The following is an 18,648-nucleotide window of genomic DNA, read 5'->3' as shown; positions in this document are numbered from 1 at the left end:
GGTAGTGCTATATAAATAAACAAGGATAAATGCAAGAGACGCCAATTCACTGGTTTCACAGTAAGCAAGATTAAATAAATAAAAGGACAAGTATTGGTTTATATTTTACTTGCAATTAAATTCAAATTCCATGTTTAAAATAAATCAGTCTATATAACTGAATACAATGATAATAAGTGATATGATATTGCTAACATGAGACACTCTTAATACCTAGCTGTTCTTGCAGCAGAAATAGCACAAATATAGTCATTGGTGTCATATTCACAGCTAGATCAGCGCTAAATTACCAATCCACAACCTATGGTTCCATCCATCCCCACCTGCTGCCTCCATGGTGCTAGCAGTTAGCCAGGGGCTGTTGTCACACAGGGCAAGTACTAAACCCAGTACTATTTGAACAGCTTCCAGAAACATGATCAGAGCTCTTCCCAGCACCTTTTATCTTTAGATGGGTTTGGTATTAGCGGGCCTGATTCATTAAGGATCTTAACTTGAGAAACTTCTTATTTCAGTCTCCTGGACAAATCCATGTTACAATGCAAGGGGTACCAATTAGTATTCTGTTTTGCACATAAGTTAAATACGTACTGTTTTTTCATGTAGCACACAAATACTTAATAGCTTATTTGTACACTGAAATTTAAAGTTGATATTTGTGTGCTACATGAAAAAACAGGCATTATTTAACTTATGTGCAAAACAGAAAACTAATTTGCACCCCTTGCATTGTAACATGGTTTTGTCCAGGGGACTGAAATAAGAAGTTTCTCAAGTTAAGATCCTTAATGAATCAGGCCCAGCATGTCCAACTAACTACTGTAGCAGAGCCTACTATATTAATTACCACTCCCTGTGACTTTGAGAAGCTGTGGAATATCAAACTATGGAGGTAAAAGCTTTTGCCATCTCCAGGTGCTTCCAAGCTTTAAGAAAATGACGAGGCAGGGGTTAAAAACAAAATGCAGTAGTAATTCTCTACCAGCACCAGTTCAATACTCATCTCTCTTCCTTGGACACATCCATGCAAGCAAAAACATGGCAGTAGAACAATTTGTACCATTTGGATTGGATTTGGATTGGATGGACATATAGTGTGGCATGCCATGGGAAGGTAATAAGACTTACATAGTTAAAATGTTTATTACCTTTCTACCTAGATAACATGTTTTATACTTTAAGCTGCACAGAGGCATGGAAATAGTTTTGAAACCTATTCCAATGCGCGGCAGCTCCGTTTCGGCTGCACTGTACTATACAGCAGCCGCGGCGCTGTCAAAGAAGCGTCCGCGGCGGTGCTGTATACAATACAGCACCGCCACGGACGCTTCTTAGACAGCGCCGCGGCTGCTGTATACTACAGTGCCGATATGTAGGGCACTTTTTTAGCGGAGGGAGGGGGGGGGGGTTCTGGAGACCCAGAAACTTCCCCTGCGTGCGCCACTGAACAGCAAAACAGTGTAGCAAAGCCTGGGGTAATTTCATGTCATATAAGTATCCCTATTTCTGCTTTAATATGATTAGAGCTCATGGAGTTACATTTAGTAGGACATATATAGTACCTGCTGGTGAATGGATTAATATTGGATATTTTTTTACTGCGGATGAATTAAGTGTATTTTTTATTACTCATCACAATTTTTTAAAACATTTATAATGCTATATATTTGTGATGATAATTATGGTTACATATATGGACCTCACCTGAATAGTTAAGCAGTATGATTATCATGGTGCCTCTTTAAAAGCGGAGCATCATTATCATCATCATTTATTTATGCTCAAAATCATCTGAAATACCACTGTGCCCACAGGTGTCAGCAGTGTGAACGGGTTTGCAGATGGGAAAGTACTGATATTTATAATCCCACTGTCAGTAATGTTCCTGCATCATATAGAATTATCATCATTTAATAAAATATGGCAGAGAACTAGAGCTGCTTTAATCAAAGCAAATTATGCAGATAGAAGTGTGTTCCAGCGAGACCTCACAGTTCAAACATATACCAGTATTCTCAGCAGCCATACTGAAACACCTAATACAGCCGGATTATTATGAAATCTCATTCTGAAGAATGTAAAAGCAACGCTATATGTACTTGTATGTAAATCTAATTGTAAAAGAATGTCCTGCAGATGACGGTTTGCTGAAACACAGATTCAGATCTCTTGTTGCTGACTGCAAAAAAACAAATCATAGAAGTAGGGCACCCTTTTAGTACTATGACACACCTGTTGAAACGATTGCCGCATTACTCTTTTTTTTGTGGCATGCCAATATTAAAATGACTAAATAGACCAACATCACGTTCATGAATAAACATAGGTGAGCAAGAAAACCAAAGTGATTGACAGTTATTTTTCCTTTTTTCATTTACTCATTAAAATACAATCCGCACTGCTTATCTTTTCGAGGTCTCCCTCATTACTCATCAGTATGTGACACACGCAGCCTGGTATCATGACAAACCAATGTGTCCTGTTACTGCTTCCTATGTATCCCTGCAATATGGTACATAGTAACTTCACATCCCCCTAAATTGTAACTAGTATACAAAGTGTGTTATCTGCAGGGAGCAACTCCTTAACCTATTTTGATACAAAAGTTTAATCCAACATTACAGTGTGTCTATATCTTAACACTCCACTAATAAAAATATGTTTACAATAATCCATCAAAAAGGAAAACAGCATGTCATTGTTAACAGAAAATCCAATCTGATATAATAATAATAATAATAATAATAACAACAACAACAGCAAACATAGTGCATTATGTTGCTATGTATTTATTTATTTTTTTCTGCCATCCAGTTCAGCTTTCATTAGTAAAAACTAGGGCAACATTATCGTGACAAGTGATATGAACTTGCAGGTGCTTGATTCAATATCAGTATTACTTCCAAGTACAGGAAGCTGCATGTAAGAACACCTGCCAAACCAACAGCATCTGATCTGAAGTGCCCCAGATAAAACAACGGAATATAATTTTGTAGTAGTCACACTCAATGGCACGTGTATGACACAGGAGTAATAAACTCCATTGACATCAATTATGTAGCATCAGTTTTATATACTCAAGTTATGGTGAAATGTATGTAAGCATTTAGGTTAGTTGATGAAATTCAGAACACTTGTTAAACATGTCAGAAATTATGACAGTTTGACCTGTATCACGTCAACTACTATCTGTTAAATTTCTGCAATGTCAAAAATTACATGTTCAGTCTGTAGTAATGTGCAGGCTCCAAGGCAGCAGGGGCACAGAGGGGCATAGAGGGGCAAATCTGCTCACTTTCACATTATTGTTTTTGTTTGTCTTTGCATTAATCATTCTTTATTTCTATACAGTATAATTGGCTGATCAAGAACTCAAACCACATTGGTGCACTATCATTTACAAAGCATTATATAAACCACACACACTACATATACAAAATATATTTATGGCATGATTGGAGCTTTCTGAATATTATAAAGTCTATTTTCCCATATTGTCTCTACGCATGGTATATCAGAGAAAGTGGTCAGCCTAAGTCTGCCTATTATATACCTTACTTCCTATGAATACGATGTAAAGGTGTCCTGTCATATCTGGCACCAAAACGTTAGCAACCGATCCTTTAAGTCCTCTGGGTTGCGAATTGGGGCCTTTATGGCTCTGACTTGTATTTCCAGCACAACCCACAGATGCTTGCATGGATTGAGATCTGGGGAATTTTGAGGATAAGTCAACGCCTTGAACTCTTTGTCATGTTCCTCAAACCATTCCTGAACAATTTTTGCAGTCTGGCGGGCGCGTTATCCTGGTGAAAGGGGCCACTGCCATTAAGGAATATATCATTGCTATGAAGGAAAGTACTTGGTCTGCAACAATGTTTAGGTAGTTGATACCTTTCAAAGTAACATCCACATGAATGCCAGGACCCAAGGTTCCCGAGCAGAACATTGTCCAGACCATCACACTGTCTCCATCGGCTTGTCTTCTTCCCATAGTGCATCCTGGTGTCATCTCTTTCCCAGGAAAACGATGCATACGCAACTGGCCATCCAGATAATGTAAAAGAAAACGTAATTCATCAGAGCAGGCCACCTTCTTCCATTGCTCCGTGGTCCAGTTCAAGTGCTCATGTGCCCATTGAAGGCGCTTTTACTGGTGGGTAGGGGTCAGCATGAGCATTCTGTCCAGTCTGTGGAAATGCAGCAAGCTGTGATGCACTGTGTGTTCTGACACCTTTCTATTATAGCCAACAATAACTTTTTCAGTAACTCTTCTGTGGGATTGGACCAGATGGGCTAGCCTTCACTCCCCACGTGCATCAATCAGCCTTGGGTGCCCATGACCCTGTCACTGGTTCACCGATTGTGCTTCCTTGGACTATTTTTGGTGGGTACTAACCACTGCATACTGGGAGAACACCACAAGACATCAAGACCTGCTGTTTTGGAGAAGCTCTGACCCAGTCGTCTAGCCATCACAATTTGGCCCTTGTCAGATCCCTACGCTTGCCCATTTTTCCTGCTTTCAACACATCAACTTCTAGAACTGACTGTTCACTTGCTGCCTAAAATATCCAACCCCTTGACAGGTGCCACTGTAATGGGATAATCAATATTATTCACTTCACTTCTCAGTAGATTTAATGTTGTGGCTGATTGGTGCATACACTCTACCTGCCACCTTTGTCGAGGATGATGTGGCAACAAAACATTTTCCCATGGGATGAGACTTTTTTAAGACCTCTTCAGTATAGAATGTCTGACCTTACTAATAAATGGCTGTGTCTCTCTGCAGCTGCAGGGGTGATGACTGTAAGAGTCTCCATCCCTACAAATGCAGTGTTACCCAATGCAACGCAGAACAGGATAGATACATCGTGTAGTATTTCTTTCCCGGCATCCCGGATCCCCATGTATCTGTCCTGTCCCAGAATTACTAACGAATATAGAAGGAGAAATCCTAGAAAGTAGGGAGAGAGGGGCGGCATCCACCCTCCCTTGTGAACGCTCATGACTCTGTACCTTAAAGGACAGATTCATCAGAGTAAATCTGGTCGGTGATAACCAGATCTGACCATGTATGCTGTCATTGTCTAACCTCACTAACACCACAGGTTTCCAGCTGCTCAGCAGGTTTGTGGTCAGCTTTAGTTGCTTAAGGGAATCAGCAGCTACGCCCTCAGGGGCGAACGGAGGATTGTCGGGGGGGGGGTTCCCCCCCCGACCCCAAAAAAAAAACACCCCCCGCGAGAGCAGCTCCGTTTCTTCAGCGCTGTCCTATACAGCAGCCGCGGCGCTGTCTAAGAAGCGTCCGCGGCGGTGCTGTATACACTACAGCACCGCCGAGGACGCTTCTTTGACAGCGCCGTGGCTGCTGTATAGGACAGTGCAGCTATAGCGGCCACTTAGTTAGCGCAGGGGGGGGGGTTTCTGGAGACTCAGAAACCCCCCCTGCGTGTGCCACTGGCCCTCGAGGATCCTAGACAGAACCACTGGAATAGGAGGATGTTCAGAGAAAGGTATTATAAAAACAGAGTTTATGCTTAGGGGGATTTATTAGTTTTATTATTGTGTAATTTGAAATGTAAGGAAAAAATACATGCAAGCTTCCTCTTAAATCAAGGCAAAATGAAGTGTATCCAGTAGACTTTTCATCACTAGCTATTATATGACTGTGGTATGCTAGCTGTACTGCTTGTAAACACGTCAATAGTACAAATTTACACAGACTTGACAAACCATATAATTAGCTAACGACAGGATGTAAATTTATTACTATATATATATATATATATATATATATATATATATACTGGCCTGCCGTTTCTGGAAAACGGTACACAAATGATGATTAATGTGATGACTGTAAGTAAGAGGACCTTCCTCAAAAGATTAAGGTGATGTGTATAGTTTTCCAATGTAAGATTCACAACAATCACAAAGAAAATATGGTCCAGATTATGATATAAATTTACAAACACAGGAAATGTATCTATAGTGACAACTATATCAGTCTCTGCTTTGCGCCATTATGCTCCTAGGTTTCCTTAAATTATCCTAAATTATGTCAGACAGCAATCAGGACCACAAATGTAACGGATTGTGGGATAAGCACTTGTTTGCTCAATATGATGAAGAACTTACCAAATGTCTGTGGAATGGGGCGTTCCATATAAAATATATAACGTCTGTAATAACGTTCTGCTTCAGTGCACAAATTGAAAAAAAAATATTTAATTTTGCCGGAGGAGGTATACATCTCAGAGGTGTAATCTTTTTACACCACTTCAGATGTGTAAGTAATCAGTCATTACTTTCAATGGAAAGCCTTTTGCAGCGTTTATGTAGATTTTATTAGGTGCACATAAACAATTAGAATTTTAAAGAAAAATAACATTAAAATTTGTGACATTTGAAATAAAGGCAACCAAGGTATCCTCATTGTATATTAAATAAATGATGGTCAAATGAGAAGTATTTTGGGACAACAAAAAAGGAACAATTCAAATTAATTACCAAGGTAATCCAAATATAGGTAGTAAGTACTTTGAGATTTGGCAAAACATCTGTTCATACCATAATATAGAATAATATAGAAAGGGCTATCCTTATATATATATATATATATATATAAAATGTTCTTTAAAATAGCCCAAGTGATTATGAAAAAAATGTGCTATACATACTTAACATGAATAATCTCCACTGAGTCAATATACAATTAAAGCAGACCAAATTGAAAAACAGATATTTTATACAGTAAATCATTACAGAGAGATGTTTGATGCAACTAACACTTATTTTTTACTTTCTGAAAATGTTGTGGTTTTATCTATGTACAAAACAACTATATATTATACCTAAATTTAAAACTTCCAACAAAAGAATAAAAAAGCATTTATCCAACCTCTGAGAATTATATTTACAATTACATAGAATTTGAATACACAGTCTGTTTTAGCCCAAACAAAATGCATACTGCAAATTAACTCTTTGCTTGTCTAAAATATCTGTGATTCCTTTTACATTGATTGCAAACTCTTTGGGACAGGTACATCTGGCTGCATCAAAAACATGTAACCAACTGCATTTGTTTGAGTCACTAATTTATTCACATTGATAATCCTTCTTTGAAGCACGCTATACATTTGTGACATTATGTAAACTAATCTAAAACATCCAGGTGCATACCAAATAATAGAATATCCATTGTTTCTAAAGCCATTCTAGAAGTACTTTACTGTATAAAAAAGCAAAGTAATCTGTACATATCATTGTAGTATTTGCTGATATAGCAAAACTATAGACTATAGCAAAAATTCATATGAAATAGTATTCATGTCAATATTATCTGATCCAGTTGGCAGAAGTTATCACATTTGTCTCAAAATGTTACAATATTTTCTCCCATTCAAAGGGAATTAAGCCTTATAACCTGCAAAATCCATCTAATTACTCACTATATATGTGAGACAGGTATCACTCTCTTACCAATCAGGATGCTACATGACACTTGTAATTGTCCAGAATTCAGAGGATAAACTCTACAAACTGATACTATAGAGCCTGATATAACATATTCCCATATTATAATGCACTTCATCACTCAGGCATGTCTCTAGAGCATCCAATTACCTCCTCCATCTAGGAGATCAATTCCAATTCAAATCTGCTCTTCTAAGGCCATAGCTCCTATTGAATTTCAAGTATACAGGAAATTCTCCAAATAAAAAATAATAATAATAATCCACATTGATAGAATGCATAACATAAACCCTTAAAGTATATATTATTAGCCCTTCAACAAACACAGTAAAGTTCAGCTCTTGTCACTTTCAAATTCAAAGATCAACAGAATATCCATGCAGTGTAAATCAAGTGTTAGAAGTAAGTTAAATATGAGAAAACTGTATATGTACATATATATATATATATATATATATATATATTGGGTTCCTGCTCTGCATGTGGTAAGGAAAGCATAGGTAAAATGAAAGTGGCTGTCATCAGTGGGAGGGAGCAACTATTGGTCCACTATAAATCACCTTACTATGGAGAAAAAAAAACCATAAACCCAATACAGAACACAGACACACACCCACATTCTGACCTCATTCAAGTTTCATATCACAAATCACAATCCCTTCCCTCCTCTAGTCTTATACTGTATATAAACAGAGGACACAGCGCCGGGACATGGGGACATCATAATCCAGAGTTCGAGACCCAGAGCCTGGACCTCTCCGAGTCACGTGTGGACAATGTGCTGTTGTGAATCCTCACAGGAGATATTAAATGCAAAACGTATCAAGCAAGAGACAAAGTTTTTTTTTTTTCTTACCAAAAGAGGTCCCAGTACTTCTGTGTGAGATCCTCCCCAACCAGCCTTCTCTAGCCCAGAGTTGAAGCTCCTTCCTTTAATTGATGAGGAAAATAAGAGGAAGGGAGGGAGAGGGGGTTTGGTGCTGTACAGGGTAAAGGGGAGTTGTAATTCTTCACAGATCTGCACCGATCTTCCCCGATCCGCAGTGCAAACAGATATGTATCTGTCTTCTATCAACCCCCTTTGCTCCTGTCTGCAGAGGGTTGTGGAGCAGAGAGGGGAAATATCTACCCACCCCCTCCCAAAATAAAATCCTTTTTGTGTGTGTGTATATGTGTGTGTTGCAGGAGTCCCTTTGTTCTATAATCCCAGTAAGATTGAAAGCCATTCGCCCTGTCTCTAATCCCAGCCCTGCTCAACAACAACATCTATTGGCTGTAATTTACATACAGGATTAACAAACCAGCTTCAAGGAGAAAAGAGGAAAAAAACTAGAGAAGACAGAAAGAAGAAAGGGGATAGGTGGAATGAGATTGCGTTTCTATGCTGTTAGTCTGACACCATTATTAAACTGCAATAGGTGAAGGATGAAGATTAGGTTTTGCTCAGTCACGCTGGATGCAGCACATTGCCTGCGTGGATTGCAAAATGATGTTTGTTTTTCAGAGAAGCCTGTGTCTGGCTTTCTGTTTTGCGTGGAGGGTGTGCTTTCAGATTACAGATTAGTGGGCTGGGTTATACAGAGAGAGAGAACTGCAGATACACGAACTATCGATGCAAGCTTTTCTCTTGCCTGCCAGGCTATCATATTGGATAATGTGATTTGGAATACTTAATAATATTTTAATGTTTCTATTTTTCAATGTTTGATTTTATGAAAAATTCTTATTTAAACACGAGTGTTCTGTTTTATTTTTATTGAAATGTACAACATGAATATAGTTTTTTTCAGAGTATTTAATATTCAGGATTTATGTTGTCCCTAAATACCACAATGGAAACGTATATAGTACTAACATACTCTGCAGAGCTTTACAGTTGAGGTCAAACATAGTAATAAAACAAGACTAGCTATTAACAGACAGGTAAGAGGGCACTTGCAAGCTTACAATCTATAGGAAAATAGGAGTTACTTGAGGTTAAGTGCCACAAAGTGCACATTGGGGGTTAGTGGGGCTAAATTAACCCGTCACACCTCAATGCTTTTTTTTTTTAAGGGGGGGGGGGGCTGGAGGGTTTTTTGAGTAATTTAAAAGCTCTGGAGCTGCTCGTAATCAGGGATCATGGTATAGTTTCAATAAGAAACATTTTGCAGCTTCCGTGTGCTCTTTGAAAGCACATTTTTTTATGCAGAGAAATGTCAATGTCACAAAACATTATAGTACACGAGTGGAACACATGAGAAAGATAGTTTGTATATTCTCTTACTCTCATGAGTAATTTAAGGCATAAATGAGGCTCAAATTAACCTACAATGATAGTTGGCAAAACTATTAAGTGCCATTTTACCCTTCTCAGTGCGTATTTCCATCTCAAACCACAATCCCTTATCAGTCTACAACGCTTTACAATCTACACTGACTGTCTGTATCACTTTCATCATCCCACTAGTACCATGGACACCTGCGACCACTTACCTTTAATGCCCTCTCCACCGGCTTTCAAGACTTTTCTGCATGGTGTAGCTACTTTTCCAGTCAATACTCTTGTGATTGGTGCTTTGGTTCCCTTGAGGTGTGACACAGACCCAATGTTGCTGACTCCTATTGGCGTTCCCATGTGGCTATCTCTGTGTGACTCCCTCACTCTTCCTGCTGCTATTTTGGGCCCTGGGTGCAATGTGCCTCCATCTGCTCCCCCAATGTTCCTTTGGTGATGTCCCGCCTTTGACAGTGTCCTGCCTCTGGAAATATCCCTCTTTGACTCCTGTTGTCTGGGTTCCACCAGTGGGCTGTATAGGGTCGATTTGATGGAGTGGACTGCTTTGCTGGTCCCTGATGGAGTGGACTGCTTTGCTGGTCCCATCTCTTTAACTTGTTATGCTTCCTCTGCTCCATTCAGCCCTCCGCTGCACCTGGGCCTCTGCTGCATCTGGGACCTGATTCTGTATCTGTACCTCTGCTTCATCTGGGCCCTGATCATGCCTCTATACCATTTACCCCTCTGCATCTGTGACCTGCTCCAGCATCTGGGGCCTGATCCTGCCTCTGCACCATCCAGGCCTCTGCACCATCCAGGCCTCTGCACCATCCAGGCCTCTGCACTAGCTAGGCCTCTGCTACTTAGGCAAGACACCATCCACATGTACATCGACTATCTAGGCACCATCTACACCTGGACATTTGCAACATCTAGGCCTTTGCTCCATCTGGACCTCTGCGCTAACTAGACCTCTTCACAAGGCTTTTGAGCCCATCTTGGCCTACCAAACACGCACCTTACAACACTGGCACTGGCATTCCTCTCCTAGTCCCACAAGTTACACATGAGTTAACATCCCCTCCCCTCTAGAGTATAAGCTTGCAAAAGTAGGGCCTTTTCTTCCCTCTGTCTCACATCTGATTCTGGTTTCATCCATTTCCCAAGTAACCTATCACATATTCTCTTTTAGGCATAATTTCAGTGCGCCCAAGATGGTTTCCCAACTGCTACCGTACCCAATGTCTCACGTCTATGTCTCCTCCCGTCCAATTATACTTACTTTGTATCGTATATTGCAAATGTAATGTGCTTTGAGTCCTAATGGGAGAAAATTGCTATATAAATACAAATATTATTTTTACTTGATGGACAAATAAGTGTATTTGGACATAGTATAATGTGGTATGTGTCTGCATATTCTGCAGTTAGTACATTACTTTTAATTTCAGTAATATGGATAGTAGTCACTTCTATACAATGCAGGCCGCATCCTAGTGACCACCATGCAAGTGACTGATATTCAATACAGAAAGCATTTTTGGTGAAATACAAGAAAGCATCCAAGTAACTATCATAAAATACAGAGATCCTCCAAATACAGAGAGCATCATAGTGCTTCACAGATGCAATCCTCTTGCTTTATATAAAGTCTCCCCACAGCACGATTGCTAAGTGGTTAGCACTTCTCCCTTACAGCACTGGGGTCATGAGTTCAATTCCCTGTGTGGAATTTGTATGTTCTCCCCGTGTTTTTATGTGGGTTTCCTCCGGGTGCTCCGGTTTCCACCCACACTACAAAAACATACTAGTAGGTTAATTGGCTGCTAACAAATTGACCCTAATCTGTGTCTGTCTGTATGTGTGTTAGGGAACTTAGACTGTAAGCCCCAATGGGGCAGGGACTGATGTGAGTGAATTCTCTGTACAGCGCTGCGGAATTATGGCGCTATGTAAATAAATGGTAATAATATCATGCCACCCCTGTATTCCTTCTCCCTCATATCTTGACTCCCTGTATTGAATTTTCCTCATTTCATGGACCAATCTTTTATGGATTCTACCCATATCATGGGCCCCCTGTATATTCCCCCAAGTTATGTATCCGGACCAGCACCAACCTATATATGCTCCTCCACATGACACCCGTTTCATGTCTGTCAGAGTGGAAGTTTCTTGCAGTGTGAGTGGGAAGCCTGATTTCGCTGTTAGATTCTGGAGATAATAATTACTTCATCTTACAAGACTAAGAGTTCCACAGCCCTCTCTGTGCCATGAGAGACAGCATGACAGCAAATCAGATGCAGCTGTCTCACTCTAATTTGCCAGGCTGCCTGTAAGTGGCTGGGAGCTCCATCATAGCATACCTTCCAAGTGTGGAATAGTCCAGATTCTGAAGGACTGTCTTGGTGTCCTGGGAGATAAGACGTTTTTTCAGACTGCTGTGAATGTTGGGAGGTACCTCCTGCTCACCGTATGCAACAACCACAAGGAGTTTTCTGGGGAGGGAAGGAGGTTGTGGGCGGCCTAGCATTCCAGAGCTCCTTGAGGGCGTGATTATGCTCACTGCTTGGACCGCCCCCTTCAGGTTGGGGCCAGTCCCAAAGTCCAGCTCTGTCCCACTATGGTTTATGGCAAATCCATTCCTATCTGGACTTGTGGATCATTAAGATATAATCTGGTTTTATACCAATCTGTAGATTGAAAGTTTTTAAAGTTGTTTTAATTTGTAATTTGGTTGTAGTAGGAAGTGAATTGATGAAACTTTCCTAAATAGCAAAGAAATCGGGATCTAATTGTACCTTGTGCAAAGACTTCTCAAGTCCATCTATTTTTAGAGTTTTCTTTATACGATAAAGATAAGGGAGGCAGGCAATGGTATATCTATTGTTGCAAATACATTTACTAGCACATGTAATAGTTTGTTGTGGCACCTGAACATGAATCCAGAACTATTTAAATGCAATTCCTATGGCAATGACCCAGGGAAGCCAAATTAAGGGATAGATGTCAGCCAAATTAAGTGGCATCTTGAGACAAATGTCCTCTATAAAATATTATATCAATAATAAATCTATGCATGTTGATCTGCCCTGATTATAAGAGACCTGATAAATGAGAAAAAAAAATTGCTATTGAGTGAAAGCTTTTGAAAAAAAATGGTTGTAGAAATTGTTTGCGTGTTTTGTAACATTATATCTAATTGTCCAATCCAAAGCAGATAATAATGTAATTTCTTTTTGTGTGGGCTAGGAGCACAGCTATATTATGCCCAAATAGTTATATGACAAGAGTCTTTTCCTATTTAAATCTCAATATTCCCCAACAGAGGAAGAACCAGTCCATTAATAGGTGTTTTGAAAAGATTATTGGATCCAGAGATCCAAGTTGAAGTAGTGTTGTAATCAGTAAATCAACCTCTGGTGTCTAAACTGATGGTAGACCAGCAATGTTCATTAAGTCCAATGGTGGATCTTCCAGCTGGACAATTTTGGATATATACAAACTCCTATCCTGCCCTGATCTGATCTCACTTTGTCCTAGGGGACCTCAGTCGCCCCATGCTGTTTTACAATAAGGAAGATGAGGGACCCACAAGGAAATCTGTCTGGAGAGTGACCAGTTTTTAGGGGTTTGAGAAGCGTTATTAATAGTAGGCAGTAGGAATGGAGGGAGGTGTGGAGGGGGCATCTGTGTCAGGAAGGGGGGACGACAACAACAAAGTTAGGTAGTGCAAATACTCAGAGGCCAAGTGGGGTATATAGAGCCTAGAGCAGCGGGGAGAGTATATATTGAGGAGGGCAGCGTTCATCAAACATGGGTCAACATGAGGGAAGTAGTGGGCTGGGAGGGAGAGGCATGTTCCGCGAACAGCCATAAGGTCCAAAAACATAGCCCCTGTCGTGGAGTTAATATTTAATCTCTTCCATGTCAGCAACATACCAAATCTGCTATTTGATGGCCGAAAGAGACATTGGGGAAGTATTCTTCCAATCGATATGAGGGATTTGTTCAGCCGTCAGAATGTGGACAGTCAATTTCGCAGAAAATTTGTCAAGGTCCTGGGAAGGGTAGCACAATAGGAATACCCAGGGAACCCTCAGAATGGGTGTCTCAAATAAAGTGTTTAAGAAGCCAATGTACCAAGTCCCAGAAGGGGGCGAGGATCGGGCAGGTCAACCAAATATGGATCAAGGAGTGAGAGTCCCAGAGCGTGGTGTCAAATTTGATGGTGGGAAGTAGTTTAGAGGAGGGGGTCTGGTGAATAGGGGATAAACCCCATAAAGGAGTGAGGTTGGGCAGGGTAATGTAGACTGATTTTATGTCAAGCCATGAGGTGGAACCTGGGGGAGCATATGAGGTAACAATTTGGGAGAGATGGGAGGCTAGATAATATAACTTAATATCGGGGAGACCTCTGCCACCTACAGGGATTGATCTTTTCAGGATATTGACTGAGATCTTTGGGGGTCTGTGATTCCAAACAAAACAGGTGAAGGCTTTTTGAACGTTGGCAAAGAATGAGGCAGGGAGAGCTACCGGTAAGGTTTGGAAAAGATATAGACATTTGGGAATAATATTCATTTTGACAGCTATGATCCTGCCCAACCAGGAGATGATAAGGTGGTTCTAGGAGGCCAGATCGGATTGCATCCTGGAGAAGATTGTAACGAGAGGTAAGGAAGACTACTAGATATTTGATCTTTCTTGTCTATCACTTGAAGTTAAAGTTAGTCCTGAAAAGATTGGTCTCCTCAGGGTAGACATGGAGCAGCATGGCCTCCCATTTAGTTTAGTTTATATTATTTACAGAGATAACACTGGAGGACTTCATAGTGGTTGGGCAGGGAGATCGCTGGTTGTGTCAGTGAAAGGAGGATGTCGTCCGTAAAAAGCAAAATGTTAGAGCTGGCGCTCCCCACCTGCACGCCCTGAATGCTGGGGTTGGATCTAATCTGGTAAACCAGAGGTTTGATTATTTGTGCAAATGTTAGGGGGGGAGAGGCGACAGCCTTGTCATTTTAGATGGTGACCGAGTTAGAAGGGGTACCATTGAACCTTAACAGTATAGGTTGTGTATAATAGTGCCAAGACACCAGTCAGGAAGTCGCCAGTGAAGCCGAAGGCCTCAAGGGAGGCCTTCATAAAGCTCCAGGAGTTCCTATCAAATGCTTTTTTCAGCATCTAGAGAGCACATAATGGTTGGGGATCTCCTGGAGTTTGCAATATGAATGATATCTGTTACGAACACTCTCCCAGCTGCCGTGACTTTGGGGTGTTTGCTGTATGAGGTCACACACGATTCCAGCCCACAATTTCTCTCTACCTATCACACAGGTTATAGACCTACTGAATCGCCCCCAAACAGCGCTCTCACACCCCTGTACACTTCAGGTTTTGCCACCACCTAATCAATACGGGCAATAGGACCCCAATATACTGTCCCACACTAGCACACAAGGCTTCTAGCTACCACAGGTTAACCAGGCCCCCACCAGCGAACAAAGGGTTAATTCTTCACACCTCCAGACTGTCACACAAATGTCAATGCAAGCACACACTAAGCTTGTTAATCAAATGTATCAACAAATCACACACTGGCATTCAAAGGGTTAACTTGGTCGACCTATTTCTTCTTAACAGGCTAATGGATTCGTTAGATTATCAAGGACGCAACATATTAAATTATAGATTTAATATACAAAAGTACAGCGCATTCAGATATTAAAAAAACAATTAATAAAAGTAATAAATTGACATAACATACACAAGTAATACAGTTTACAATAAAAAGGATTAGATTCAGAGTATAACTTACATCAAAGTGGTATATTCTGGCCAAAGGAAATCGGCTTGGAAGATGGACAGCTTATCAATGTGAATTGATTTCCCAAAGACTGACAATTTGCTGTACCTGGTCTCAGCCTTTTAAAGACACTTCCACACCTCTTCCTACCCCCAGGGGGTTGTGGCCTGTGGCACTTTTTTCACTCACCGTTTGCATGTTGCCTGATTTATTAACCAATTCTACAATGTGACCTAACTTTTCCGTGGAGCGTCACACAGATCCAATTTTATGATTAATAAATCCCCTATGAACTGGTCCTTCTTTTGATATCAAACACGCCCAGATACAGTGTAATCATAGAGCTTATACTCATTTCCTTAACTTCTTTGTGGGGCAGAATTCTGAATTTGACATATGAGTTGCCCTTCATCATGCCATGGAGGAATATGTGGTTGATAACTACTTTTATTGATTTTAAGTGGCATATTTTAAAACTGAATTCTATTTATCTATATAAAGTATAGCCAAGTTAGCAGATGGGCTCTGTGATCCAGACACCGTGCTGAGCGGTTCCTAAAAGTCTATTCAGGTGTCAAACTCCATCCTAGGCTAGGCTATATCTCACAGCAGGGGCTCTTTGAAGATGCCACAGGTGACACTCCTATCTTCTCACACTGGAATGTGCAAAGCCATCCAATACACATACATCAGGCATTCTGTCTTCAACCTTTACACTTTAGTAGCTAACCTTTGTTTAGAGCGTTTTGTCGCTATCCAATAACGATTGTTGAATCTCGATTTGTGTTTCCAATGCACAAATATTTATTCTCAAAAGGTAGCAGAATATATTCAAGCAAAGTAATAATAAGTACAGCCGTTACTTATCGCAGGCGCTCTGGATCCAGCGAACAGTCATTCAATCCTGAAGTCTGTGGACAAGAAGTCTGTTCACTGGATGTGAGGCTCATGCTTATATGCAAACAGAAATACAGTAAAACAATGTAGATGATGTGGCTTGCTTCTATTGGTCCAGGTTTAAGGAAGGTCCAGGGGGTTGTAGATCATAGGCTGGTTTAATCTAAGGAATCCAAAGGTGGGGGTCATCTCTCCAGTGGATGAGCTCTGTTCTTCACGCCATAACTCCAATTACAACCAGTCATTAGCATTTTACAGTCAGAATCATATTAAAGGTTTATTCCCTAACATCAATAACTAGAGTATGCAATGTGCGATCTCTTCGCCGAATGCACCGGACAGCTGCTGATGTAAAGGGGATTAATATGATATCAAACATGACACATTTCCCTTAACCTGAACCATAGGTTTCACTATGCATATACCTCCTTTATTAAACATGAATTCTACTATATTTCGACATAAATGACTATGTGTTGCAACTACAATGAATGTGTACTATTTACAAATGTTTATGTCTGCGAATGTGTGTAAAAGTGTAGAAACTGTTTATTGCCACGTGTTGCGGCTGGATACGTCCTTTTACACCGTAGCGTGCTCTACGCATAATTTCAGACAAAGACAATCAAGTTTGCTCGATATTAATTGAAATGACTTTATCCAATTTGCTGACTTCGACAGCTTGTCAATGGATTCATTTGATGTAACATATTTACACTGCAGTTAAGATTTTTCCCTTATTCCCCACAATTATGTGGTGGGTTAACCCTTATAAATAACTGTAAGTTCTCTATGTTCACAACAATATCAATAGCCCTTCTAGTGTTGTCCGTTGCCTGGCATCCTGAAATAAACCCCACCTGGTCGTAATGGATCAGAGAGGGGAGGAAGGTATTCAAATAGTTCGCCAGGACATTAGCATATATTTTCAGGTTGAGGTTGAGGATGGTGATGGACCTGTAGCTTGCGCAATGAAGCGGGTGCAGCTCCATTCTTCGTAGGAATTGGAAATCGTCTGCGCCGCTGTCTGTCAGTTAAAAGACTTTTAATAAGCCGGACTCCTGTGCATTTGTTTATTTAGCAGCTCCTCGTGGTGTGTGCTGTTGGGGTGTCGGCAAGCGGTAAGAGTTTCAGTGTTTAGACAGAGGTTTGGTTTCCTGCTCTGTTGGTGGTAAATTGGAGAATGCAGTTGCTATTTATACAAGGGTTGGTTGAAAGTGGAAATGCTGCTCAATGTACACACGCGTTTCACCCCTATGTATGAGGCTTCCTCAGGGAAATTATTAAGAGAGCAGCCTGCGTTTATGTTTCTTATAGGGTGGTGCAGTCCACTCCAGACTGCCCACTCAGATGCCATTGGTCAGCGTCATCTAAGAGGGTGTGTGTGTGTAGTATTTTGATCAGAGACAATGGGGTATATTTACTGAACTGTGGGTTTGAAAAAGAGGAGATGTTGCCTATAGCAACTATTCATATTCTAGCTGTCATTTTGTAGAATGTACTAAATAAATGATAACTAGAATCTGATTGGTTGCTATAGGTAACATCTCCACTTTTTCAAACCCGCAGTTTAGTAAATATACCCCAATGTCTATATTGCTTAATACCAGAGGTAAACTTCAATCCGTTATTGCAGAAGTTCAAGGTTCAGTACAACTACGGAGGTATAATTTCACACAACTTTGTGCATAAATATTGATATTGAGTATAAGCAATATTAGAATAACTTTATGCATGTGTACGTTTAGGTGTCACGGGTGTGTGCTGCAAGCTGGTTCAGTATAATTGTGGAATCATATGCAGTAGTGGAGCAACAAATATGTCCCCCTAATTTTACTATTGTGCATGAGGCACTATAGCAGAGAAATCCACAGCGTTGGGTCCCCGCCATAATACCAAACCAGCCCCAGGCTGGTCAGCTCGGGCTGGATTCCCTAGGGAGATCGGATCTGCAAAAAATATAAAAATGTGGATTTCCTCAGGTGGTGGATGTGGTGTAGGATAAAGATTTCATGTGTGCTTTTGAAATCGGGGGTAAGTCTGCTGTGCTCTACTACACCGGATGCAGCAGATTGTGTCCAATACCTATGTGGATTATAAATTCTCAAGAGAATGCACTTGAAAAGAAAAAAAAATTGCATTATTGTTACCTGATCAAAATAATGGCATTAATGTTAAAACAGTAAAAAAAGTGTTTTATGTT

General features: G+C 40.4%; 1 protein-coding gene across 3 annotated transcripts in view; it reads right to left on the bottom strand.

Annotated features, from left to right (window-relative positions):
* GTF2IRD1 (GTF2I repeat domain containing 1) overlaps positions 1–8,476 on the bottom strand; it is a 99,417-nt gene extending 90,941 nt beyond the window's left edge. For 2 of the 3 annotated variants that reach the window (XM_075194991.1, XM_075194993.1), the window contains exon 1: positions 8,342–8,476. The gene's annotated coding sequence lies outside the window, so the exon portion shown is untranslated. The remainder of the gene's footprint in view (positions 1–8,341) is intronic. The other variant, XM_075194992.1, reaches the window with a different exon arrangement.
* Positions 8,477–18,648: the final 10,172 nt, after the last annotated feature.

Source organism: Mixophyes fleayi, chromosome 2 (genome assembly GCF_038048845.1).
Source record: "Mixophyes fleayi isolate aMixFle1 chromosome 2, aMixFle1.hap1, whole genome shotgun sequence".
Taxonomy (NCBI): domain Eukaryota; kingdom Metazoa; phylum Chordata; class Amphibia; order Anura; family Limnodynastidae; genus Mixophyes; species Mixophyes fleayi.
This window is presented reverse-complemented; position numbering and strand designations above follow the sequence as displayed.